The sequence below is a fragment of the Euprymna scolopes genome, chromosome 23 (genome assembly GCF_053919585.1).
Source record: "Euprymna scolopes isolate OS-2025 chromosome 23, ASM5391958v1, whole genome shotgun sequence".
Classification (NCBI taxonomy): domain Eukaryota; kingdom Metazoa; phylum Mollusca; class Cephalopoda; order Sepiida; family Sepiolidae; genus Euprymna; species Euprymna scolopes.
The window spans coordinates 15,092,231-15,102,227 of NC_136504.1; the positions used below are offsets into that span (position 1 = coordinate 15,092,231).

Consider the following 9,997-nt stretch of genomic DNA (forward strand, 5'->3'; position numbering starts at 1 on the left):
CCTCCGTTTAACTATAGGTGGCGTTACTGTCTGCCCACCCAGTTATGGAAGCACAAAATGTATATAATGGCACCCTTGAAATAAAAATGTTTTTGTTATATTTTAATTTTAAACATTTTTTTTTTGCAAACATAGTTAAGTTTTTTTTTTTTTCAAACATATTTACATTTTTTTTTTCTTTTTGCAAACATATTTAAGTTTTATTTTTTAAAAAAAAAACGTAAATGTTTGAAAATAAACAAACAACAAAACGTAAATGTTTGGAAAAATAAAACTTAAATATGTTTGCAAAAACAAACAAAAAAACGTAAATATGTTTGCAAAAAAACAAAAAAAAACATGTTTAAAATTAAAATATAGCAAAAACATTTATTTTTATTTCAAGGGTGCCATTATATACATTTTGTGCTTCCGTAACTGGGTGGACAGACAGTAACGCCACCTATAGTCAAACGGAGGAAATAGGCTCCCTCTTTCTTCCAGATTACCTTACATTTTTCTAAACGTTGAAATGTATTTATAAATTTCGCTGAAATCTTTGCGTCTTCAACACGTGGCTCTATAGCTCAGTTGGTTAGAGCGCCAGTCTAGTAAACTGGAGGTCGAGAGTTCGAATCTCTCTGGAGCCTTGTTTTACTTGTATATTTTATTAGTGTTGAAACAAACTTCTTGTACCCATACAATTATTTTCACGGTGCATTTGTTATCTGTATGAGTTTTTACTTTTAGTTAATGATTTATATTTATTTAGCCTTCGAAAACGTCGGAATAAGTTTCATTGTTAGATAGGAACAAGATGCTTATTTCTTACAACTTATCAAGGCCCAAAGGCTACTCGAGGGTGAGGATTAATGATGCGTTTGTGGCCGGTGATACAGCAATAATGGTGGTATTCGATAGGATTTGATTATCTAAATGGACTGCTCAGTAAGAACTTGTTTACATTGAACTTAAAAACGACCAAGTTATATTCAGGTGGGAAGTAGTACCGCAGTGTTGTGTTTCACAAATTGGCCGTTCTAAGAAAGAAACTTTGCTCGTGGATTTTTTTTAATTTTAGATACAAATAAAGTGTGAGGAAAATTATTGATATCAGCGGAGCTAAACAAGGTTTTGTTGAGAATGTTTTACGCGGTGAGGCAGGTGGGGGAGCAAAGATTGAATTTCAGTCGGACACCTGCCATGAAAATAATGTTTGTTTTTTTGTTTTTTTTTGCTGTTTACAAGTGAAATAAATGTTGAATAGAATTTATTTTAATTTTTATTTTTAAAAAAGCAATTTTTACTTATTAATAAAAAGAGGAAAAATATGATCATTCAACGAATGATTATTTATAAACTCCTTTAAAATCGTTCATATCATGCACAGTAACGTTTACCCATAACGCTTATCAGTATAGAAAACAACAAAATATATTCGTTTAGATATAACTAGCAGTTGAGCTCGGCTTTGCTCGGCCCTATGTACTGTTCATAACTTTATGTGCATATGTATATATAGAGAAAATAAAAAGGAACAAACCGTATTATGTGTTCATCAACGTTTCGTCTTTATTTCGAGACTTCCTCTGGATGAATGAAATTAAGAAACCAAAAAATATACCAGTACAAAATATTTTATTAAAAGAACATTATTTAACTGTGGACACAGGTTAACTTTCTCACACCATTCAACACCCACTGTAATAATTAACACATAATCTCAATCAATAAATTACATAAAAAAACACTCATTTCATTTCTGTTACAAACTTATATTTGAATTTCAACAGATATATCTTTTTTCCCAATAAGAATATAAACTTGCGTTCATAGTTTTAAAATTACATTAACGACTATATGATGTCACTAAAATTTCCTTTTCTTTAACAGCGCCAGCCCTTCCCCTCCTTTTTTGAATTTCCAACATCATTTTTCCTTTTCTCTGAAATAGAACTGCGTCACACTGTGCACGTGAAACATTTTCAAATATTTTGTACTGGTATATTTTTTGGTTTCTTAATCTCATTCATCCAGAGGAAGTCTCGAAATAAAGACGAAACGTTGATGAACACATAATACGGTTTGTTCCTTTTTATTTTCTCTATTTTGTCGGAATACCATTTCCATTATTTTCATCATATATATATATATATATATATATATATATATATATATATATATTAAAAAGTTTAACTCATGTCCAGGTTACCTACATTTAAAATTTCAAGTGTTTGGACCCAAAATTGGCGGAGAAGTTTGGTAGAGTCTGCAAAGGTCAACGTTTTCAACTTTGAACTCTTGGCAGCCAAATTTTCGCCCAAAAACTGATTAAAAAGCTAGCTGTATGTCTGAATACCTTTTATATAAAATTTCAAATGTTTAGACCCAAAATTGGCTGAATAGTTTGCTAGAGACCGCAAAGGTCAAATCTTTTGAACTTTGACCCCTTGGCAGCCAAATTTTCGACCAAAAAACAATTAAAAAGCTTACCCTATGTCTGAATACATTTTATGTAAAATTTCAAATGTTTAGACCAAAAATTGGCTGAGTAATTTGGTAGAGACCGCAGAGGTAAAAACTTTTTTTACTTTGACCCAATTTTGACCCCTTAACATTTATTGTTTCGGACTAAAATCAAATTAAAAAGTTAGATCCATGGGTAAATTTTACGACGTTCCCCAGCGTATTATAAACATTCCAACCTCCCCATGTTAAGAACGGCTTTCGGAATAAACACCCCCAACCTCGAAAGCCGTTCTTAACATGGGGAGGTTGGGGGTTATTATTTGGGGCAGGTTGTAAAAAAATGCCGATCCATGTCTAAATAACCTACATCTAAAATTTCAAGTGTTTAGACCCAGAATTGGCAGAGGAGTTTGGTAGAGTTGTCAATAGTCAAATCGTTGAGCTTTGACCTCTTGACAGCCAAATTTCTGGCCGAAAACCGATTAAAAGATTTTCCCAAATCTCAATAACCCTTATGTCAAATCTCGAGTTTGTAGACTGAAAATTGATAGATAGTTTGGTAGGGAAATGTACACACACACACAGAAAAAGGTCTGTAATATCCTCACCCCAGAGAACTTCAATCCTGTGTATGACAGTGCCTAGATATACTCTCATATCATGGCCTTGAATTTTGAATACTGCAAGTCTTAACGGCAAGGGTCATGAGGTCTGGAAGTAAGGCTGTTCACATGATGAGAGATCTGCTGGATTTGGTAGTGATAGAGAAGACGGGTTTGTATTACTGTACACATAGATTCGAAAAAGTTGTCAAAAAACAAATATAGAACAAATAAATGTTATCAAAGGCAAGATAAGTTACTTTTCTACCTAACTGGATATATTTTTTGTGTTTTTATTCAGTGTAACATGTTTATTCAGCTCGAAAAACATGCAGTGTTTACCGATGTATTGGAAAATTCAAAATGGCAGCCGACTCTCTCTCGGAGAGGGTACGTTTGAGAAAAGGTATTATAAATAATAAACTAGACAAAATACTGTTAGAAAACAACCGAATATATGTCAACTTATGTCACGGTAACATATATTGAGCGAATTTCTAACAGTATTTTGTCTAGTTTATTATTTATAATACCTTTTCCCAAACGTACCCTCTCCGAGAGAGAGTCGGCTGCCATTTTGAATTTTCCAATACATCGGTAAACACTGCATGTTTTTCGAGCTGAATAAACATGTTACACTGAATAAAAACACAAAAAATATATCCAGTTAGGTAGAAAAGTAACTTATCTTGCCTTTGATAACATTTATTTGTTCTATATTTGTATTTTGACAACTTTTTCGAATCTATGTGTGTACAGTAATACAAACCCGAGAAGACATACCGTTTCATATGGTGATTTTCATGTGCTAACTGATTTGCTTTTCTTCTTTTTTTTGTCTTTTCACCCAAAACAAGGCACTGGGCCACTTAGTCGTGAGGGCTTACTATCTGGGACCAGATTTGCAAGGATACTATTTATGGAGTTGGGCTGCAAGATGTCTGTTCACATTAAACTTGAATTTCTGCATGTCAGTAGAGTTAGGGAAGCTGGGGTCCGAGAAGGAATACCAAAGTGCAATAGTCTGAGGGAAAAAGTTATTCAAATACTGCATCTCGTATCTCTACAGTGCAGGGGTGGGATTTTGCTGTTTGTCGATTTGTTAAGGGTATCGTTGTTGAGGAGGTACTACTGCTCGGAGTTTGTTAGAGCGCTTGCCATACTTGTAAAACAGGCACAAGGATAGCATGTTACAGTGATGGGACAGAGGTTGGAGTTTAGTTGATAGTTCAGCGACATTTTTTAACCCTGTCTAGGAGCGAGAGATTAGTGGCAGATGCACCAACCCAGATGTGGCAACAATACTCCATGCATGGGCGAACTGTGGCCTTGTAGAGATACATGATACTCTCAGGTGTGAGTAGGCTTTTAGCACGGTAGAGAGAGAGAGAGAGAGAGAGAGAGAGAGAGACCACCTTCTTTGCAGCAGCCTTGGCAATTGACTTGGATACCTTCATATCATATGGGAACAACCATAGTAAGTATATCTCTGTTAGTTAATTAAATGCACTCTGTCTGTAACAGTTGATATTATACATATGCGCACAAAGAACAGGCTGATTATGGCCAATGTTGCTGCGTAACCAACACTAGGTAGATGGGTTCCTTTTTTGAGAAATTCAAGGTCTTCCTTGTAGGTGTTGACCGAGTGGCCATAATGGGGTATTCGAATATCATTGTTGACTTCAAGATAGATAAGGTTGGGAGGTGTAGCAGGACGCATGGGTGTGAAAGCAGTCTGTCTGACCTGACCGCTACATGTGATCTTGTTAAGAGATTTGGCATCAATTACTCTACGTTGGAGACGTTTATTTTTGTTGTTTTATTTTTTTACTTAGGCGGTCAACGCTTATCAAGGCCTGGAGATCAATCTAAGATAAGTATTAAGTGTTGGATAGATAATCGTCTGTTTGTGCACACCTTCTTTCTTTAGTCGTTTTTCTTTTTCCTTACCCTGACTTCACTTGACACACGTCTCAGCATTTGCATACAGTTGCCATACTCTGTTACATTATGAGCTCCAGCCCAGATGCGGCAGCAGTTCTCCATCCTAAGACGTATTTGACTCTTGCACAGGTAGAGGATTGCGTCAGAAGTGAGATACTTTCTGAATTCTTTTCTATCCAAATATTTAGGAGAGATAACATAGATTTCTTAATTTAATAAACCTAGACTGAAAGTCGAATACCTGATCAAACTTGTGTTGTTGAGATCAATCCAAAACAATTTGCATCTGGTTCAAACAATCATAGAGGAAATAAAAAACAACACTGAGACTTCACTGACCAATCTGGATCAGTCCAAGGTTTTCTATAAGGTTAACCATCGTTTCCAGGTATCTTCCTTCGGTTTTAATACAGACTTCCACAAATGGATCTCCTTGCACAGTCTAGAAAGATATTTTATAGGGTGTTAGTAGTGGGTTCCACTGTGGATCTGCTTGTGGAACAGGTTCATAGAGGAGATCAGTTCTCAGTGAATTTGAGTCGGAGCTACATCAACAATTCTGAGTAATTACTGACCTGGCGATTGATCCACAACATGCCGCCCCTTAATGACATAGTAACCAAAATGGATTAGAAGAACAACCTTTTTTGTCTATGAAGAGGATGAGGATGAGGAGTAAACAGACACTTTCTTCACTTGATGAAGATTCCATGAAATTTGAAGGTAACAACTTGCATTGATCCCAAGAATTTGATAATGCCTGTATGCAGTATACGTCATATATATAATGAAAAACGATCATAGTCTAGAGAGAGAAAAATCATGTTTCATCCACATCTGCCTGTCTCTCAACTCGTGAATTGGATAATATGTTGAGACATAACATGTAAGGCTGAATCTTTTTTTTTATTACAATCTCATTTCATTCTTCAAGCAGTAGCTTAAGATTAAGATCAGATGTGATATGAAAAGATTGTATCCTAGAGAGTTTTACAATTTTGTGCATTAGAACAGGAGCCAGATAAGAGTATGTGTTTCTTGTCCGGGCATTGCATGCAAAGTTCTGAGTCTTGTTGCACCAATCTCGCTTAATTAACCTCTTAGCTAGTAGAGTATATGAGTCGTTCCTACTTTAGTTTTAGTATTAGATTTCTCCAAGATATCTTCCCCTTTTTCTTCCTCCCTGTCCCCAAAAACATTTACCTTGGAGAACACCATCCTTTACTCATTCCATATTTTTCTTTCTGTATACTTCTAACTTGCACTTGGAGATCAAGTTGCTTGCTTGTGGGTTTTGAAGACAAACTGAAAAACAGTGGGGGATGTACACTAAGTGAGGGTTGGAAGGGTCTTTTATCCTTTTCATAATTTTTTAGTTCCTTATTTTTTATCCATTCCTTATTTTTTATCCATTCCTTATTTTTTATCCATTTCTAGGTGTTGGTAATTTATCCCATTCCCCACCATTCTTTCTGATGATTCTTGCAAGTAAAACACATTTCCTAAAACATTTGGGGATTTTTTAATATGATTAGCCTACAGAGTGAATATAGTATTGTGGTCACTAAAACTAGTTTAGCTTCCCTTATTTTGTCTTTTGCATGAGCGGTATTTCTGACAAATGGAGGAGAATTTTTGTTTTGGGTCTGAATCTATTCATCAAACACTTGGCTGTTTTTTTACCTTGAAGTACTATTTACTTTTGGCTCCTCACGCCAAGTGTCTTCCTGCCTTGTCTGGAGCGATTTCCATTTAAAAAAATGGTCATGTTTATGTTTATAAATAGTTTCTTTAAATATTAACCTTATTTTAGCATTCAAAATTTATGGTGGACAATAAAGAAAATAGGGGCTTCTATATTATAATAATGAAAAAATATTGAATATCAAGTAAAACAAATCCACCCATTTGTAGCCTTGAGCCCCTCACAAATCCTTATGAAACCGCTTGCAAGTCGATACAAGAGTATATCCTTCCAGGTTTTTCAGTTTTCAAATGTACCCATCCATGACATAAGGCGCCCTTACGCTCAACAGCATCAACGGTAATGGCTTCGTTAGAGACTCTATTTAACCTAGCTTTAACTACTTCACCTTCATATCCCCCTAAACTAATTCTATTTCTAGGGGATCATCTCCTCCCGCCACCACCTGGGTCAGTCTATCTTCTACATGCTTTTCCGTCTGAGCCCTAGTTACCTAGAGGTGTTGGCTATATTGGATGCAAAAACATCTAATTGTGGCCTTAAGCTTAACCTACCAGCTACTCCCAATAACCGCTCCCACTAACTCCCACTGAATTAATGATGTTAGCTGTTCCCAGAAGTCAGCCATCACCAGCAAGGAGGCATTCAGCTTCCAGCACCCAGCCAACCTTTATCTATCACTTAACTTCAAATGAGCCATAACCAGTTTATGACCCAAATGACCTAGTCAGCGGAACATGGGACAAGACAGAAAATATACATCGCCCCTTCTGTCCAAGTAAGTACTCAGATAGAAGGCCGCATTTGTATGTTATGTCCACATCTCTTTCCCTGGGTGATCCAGACAGAAACCTGTCGACAAAATCACACAAGGCCATCAGGTCAGATAGATTGCTTTCACACTTATCCAACCCTCTATCCCGGGATCGAGGATGGCATTCCAGTTCCCGATTAACACTATCCACTCCAGACCCGAGAGAAACGCCTCCACACACCAAAAAAGGAGACTCTCTTGCTAGTGATATTGGGCACATAAACTAATGACGATCTGGAATTTACCGCTTTTAATAGCACCATCGACCACAACCAGCCTTCACTGAGCGTCAGCATGAATGTTTACCATCGCAGACAGGGTGCAACTAACTACAACTACAAAGATTGCCATATACTGAGTAAACGTCATAGTCGTTTGTCAGCACATTACAATCCCCATACAAAACAAAGTGGGTTTCCTGAAGAGCAGCTATATCTACCTCAAGGGTCACAGGATCCCTTAACCTGCAAGCAGCTTTGCTTTGGAATTTCAAGCTCCTCGTATTCAAACTAGGTAGGTTTAGGTTCATAATTCTCTAATCAGTGTTGCACATTGGATAAAAGTCCTCAGGAGTTAGGATGTCAAAGGCCTATCCAAGACTACCAGTGAGCAGTTCGGACATAACCCGTCTACATCCAGGGGGAAAGTTAACTTAAGTGCTTTATAGAAGGCTGGATGAATGTAAACAGGGACCTCCCTTCACACTTCCTGGCAAAGTTCTTTAGCTTAACTTATGGAATAGCCTTCCATTATTCTCCACATCACCTTCACCCTATTCCCCTTGTTTTTTCTGATGAATGTTATCAGCCTCAAGGCATCTGCAAACTGGCGTGGTTCTTCCACGTTCTTCCCTGCTGTGGTTTTGAGGCTTTCTAGGCTTTTGATAAACCTTTTTCTACCTCCCATTTAGATCTCCAATGATCTAAATGGGAGGTAGATCTTCCTCAAGGGCCACAGGGTTGAGCCTGCCTTGTAAATCCTTCCCCCTGGTCAAAACGGAAATTGTCTAGTTTTTTGCTTTCTGATGGGTGTTATAGGAGTTGGGACTGGAGTAGTTTCTAGCATTGGAGCTTCTTCCAGCTCTTCGGCTTCCATGGTTGGTGGCAAATAGGGGAGGGGTGCACTATCCATCCTGATCCAGCTGGATTGGAGATTCAGGTGGTGAGGGTTGGACAGTGGCCGTGATTTCAGTGTTCCCTTTCTTTCTTGTTTTTCTTCTGGTTTTGGCTTTGCTGTTTCTTGGCCTTCTTCCTTCGATTCTGTTTCACAGCCCTTTCCTATTTACCAGAATGGCAATCTTCCTCCCCATGGATTCTGCCTTCTTTCTCTTCTTGAAGGACACTTTGCTCCATGTTTATTTTTTGGCTTCCATCCCCAGCCCCTTTGTTTTTGCTCCAGGGCTTTTTGCAGGCATCTTGGCCATGTGTTCTGGCTTCTGACATTGCCAGCAGTGTGATTTCCTCCCTTCAACAATGACGGACATTGTCCACCTCTCACAGCTAAGTTAGACTCGAATGTTATTGAACCCTGCCCTGTCTAATCTAATTTGTAGCCGATAATCCTCCACCATTATGTTTTAGGGGCCACGTACTGGGTCCACTTCTTCTACCTCCTCGTACTGAGACATTATCACCCCATTTGTTCCTCAGAGATGAAGTAGAGGACAGTCATCATCGTTCTTCTCTTTGATTGATACTCGGGCTTCAGACGTAGGTTCTTCCATGTAATGTCTCCCTTGGGCCACTTTTCTGCTTCTTCTTTAGTCGACAGTAGCAAGTCTCACATCGCATAGCTCCTTCAGACCAAGTATCTTGCTGGGATCCCTAATTCTCCCAACAATTCCAGCATTCTTTTCCTGGAAACTCCAGCAAGTCTCTTATTTTTAATGTCAGACGTTATTAGGAACACCAACCTCTCCCTGAATCTCTCTAACGTCCTTGGGACTACTTTTATGACATTCCCTTCTGTATACTGCCTATACTTTTCCAAGAAAAGCCTTCTGTACTACTGTGGGGACTTCTTTAACTGCAGCCCCCAACTTGTAGGGGTCCTGCTCTTTTGCATCTTAGTTTCTTTTTCTGGAAATTGGGGAGTCTGTTCCTATTAATGCGAGCCACTCTCCTTGCCTCTGGGACTTGCTTTTTGGGGAATCTTCCTTCTTAGGGCCTCCTTGTATCCCATGGTGCGAATTCCATGAGTTATAGGACCTTCGTACTTTCAGACATACCTAATACCGACCCCGATGCTGGAGTGCTGTTGCTTTGCTACCTCCCATCATACTCCACAGGTTAAGGAAGTTTTCTAACTCTACTTCAGTTCCCTGAAGCCCTTCAGTTCTATCCTCCTCTACTTATACAGAGCCTGACTCTTGCATGGTATGCCACTGGGCGTGGCAACCCCCTCCATAGACTTTGAGGGTGTAACAGGGACCTTCTCATCAGACAATGGGATTTCACTAGATGTGCCAACCCCTGCAATGGG

At 38.2% G+C, this 9,997-nt stretch overlaps 1 non-coding gene across 1 annotated transcript; it reads left to right on the plus strand.

Annotated features, from left to right (window-relative positions):
* The first annotated feature begins 555 nt into the window (after positions 1-555).
* Positions 556-629, plus strand: Trnat-agu (transfer RNA threonine (anticodon AGU)). Its single transcript has one exon. It is a non-coding gene; the product is annotated as a tRNA-Thr (tRNA).
* Positions 630-9,997: the final 9,368 nt, after the last annotated feature.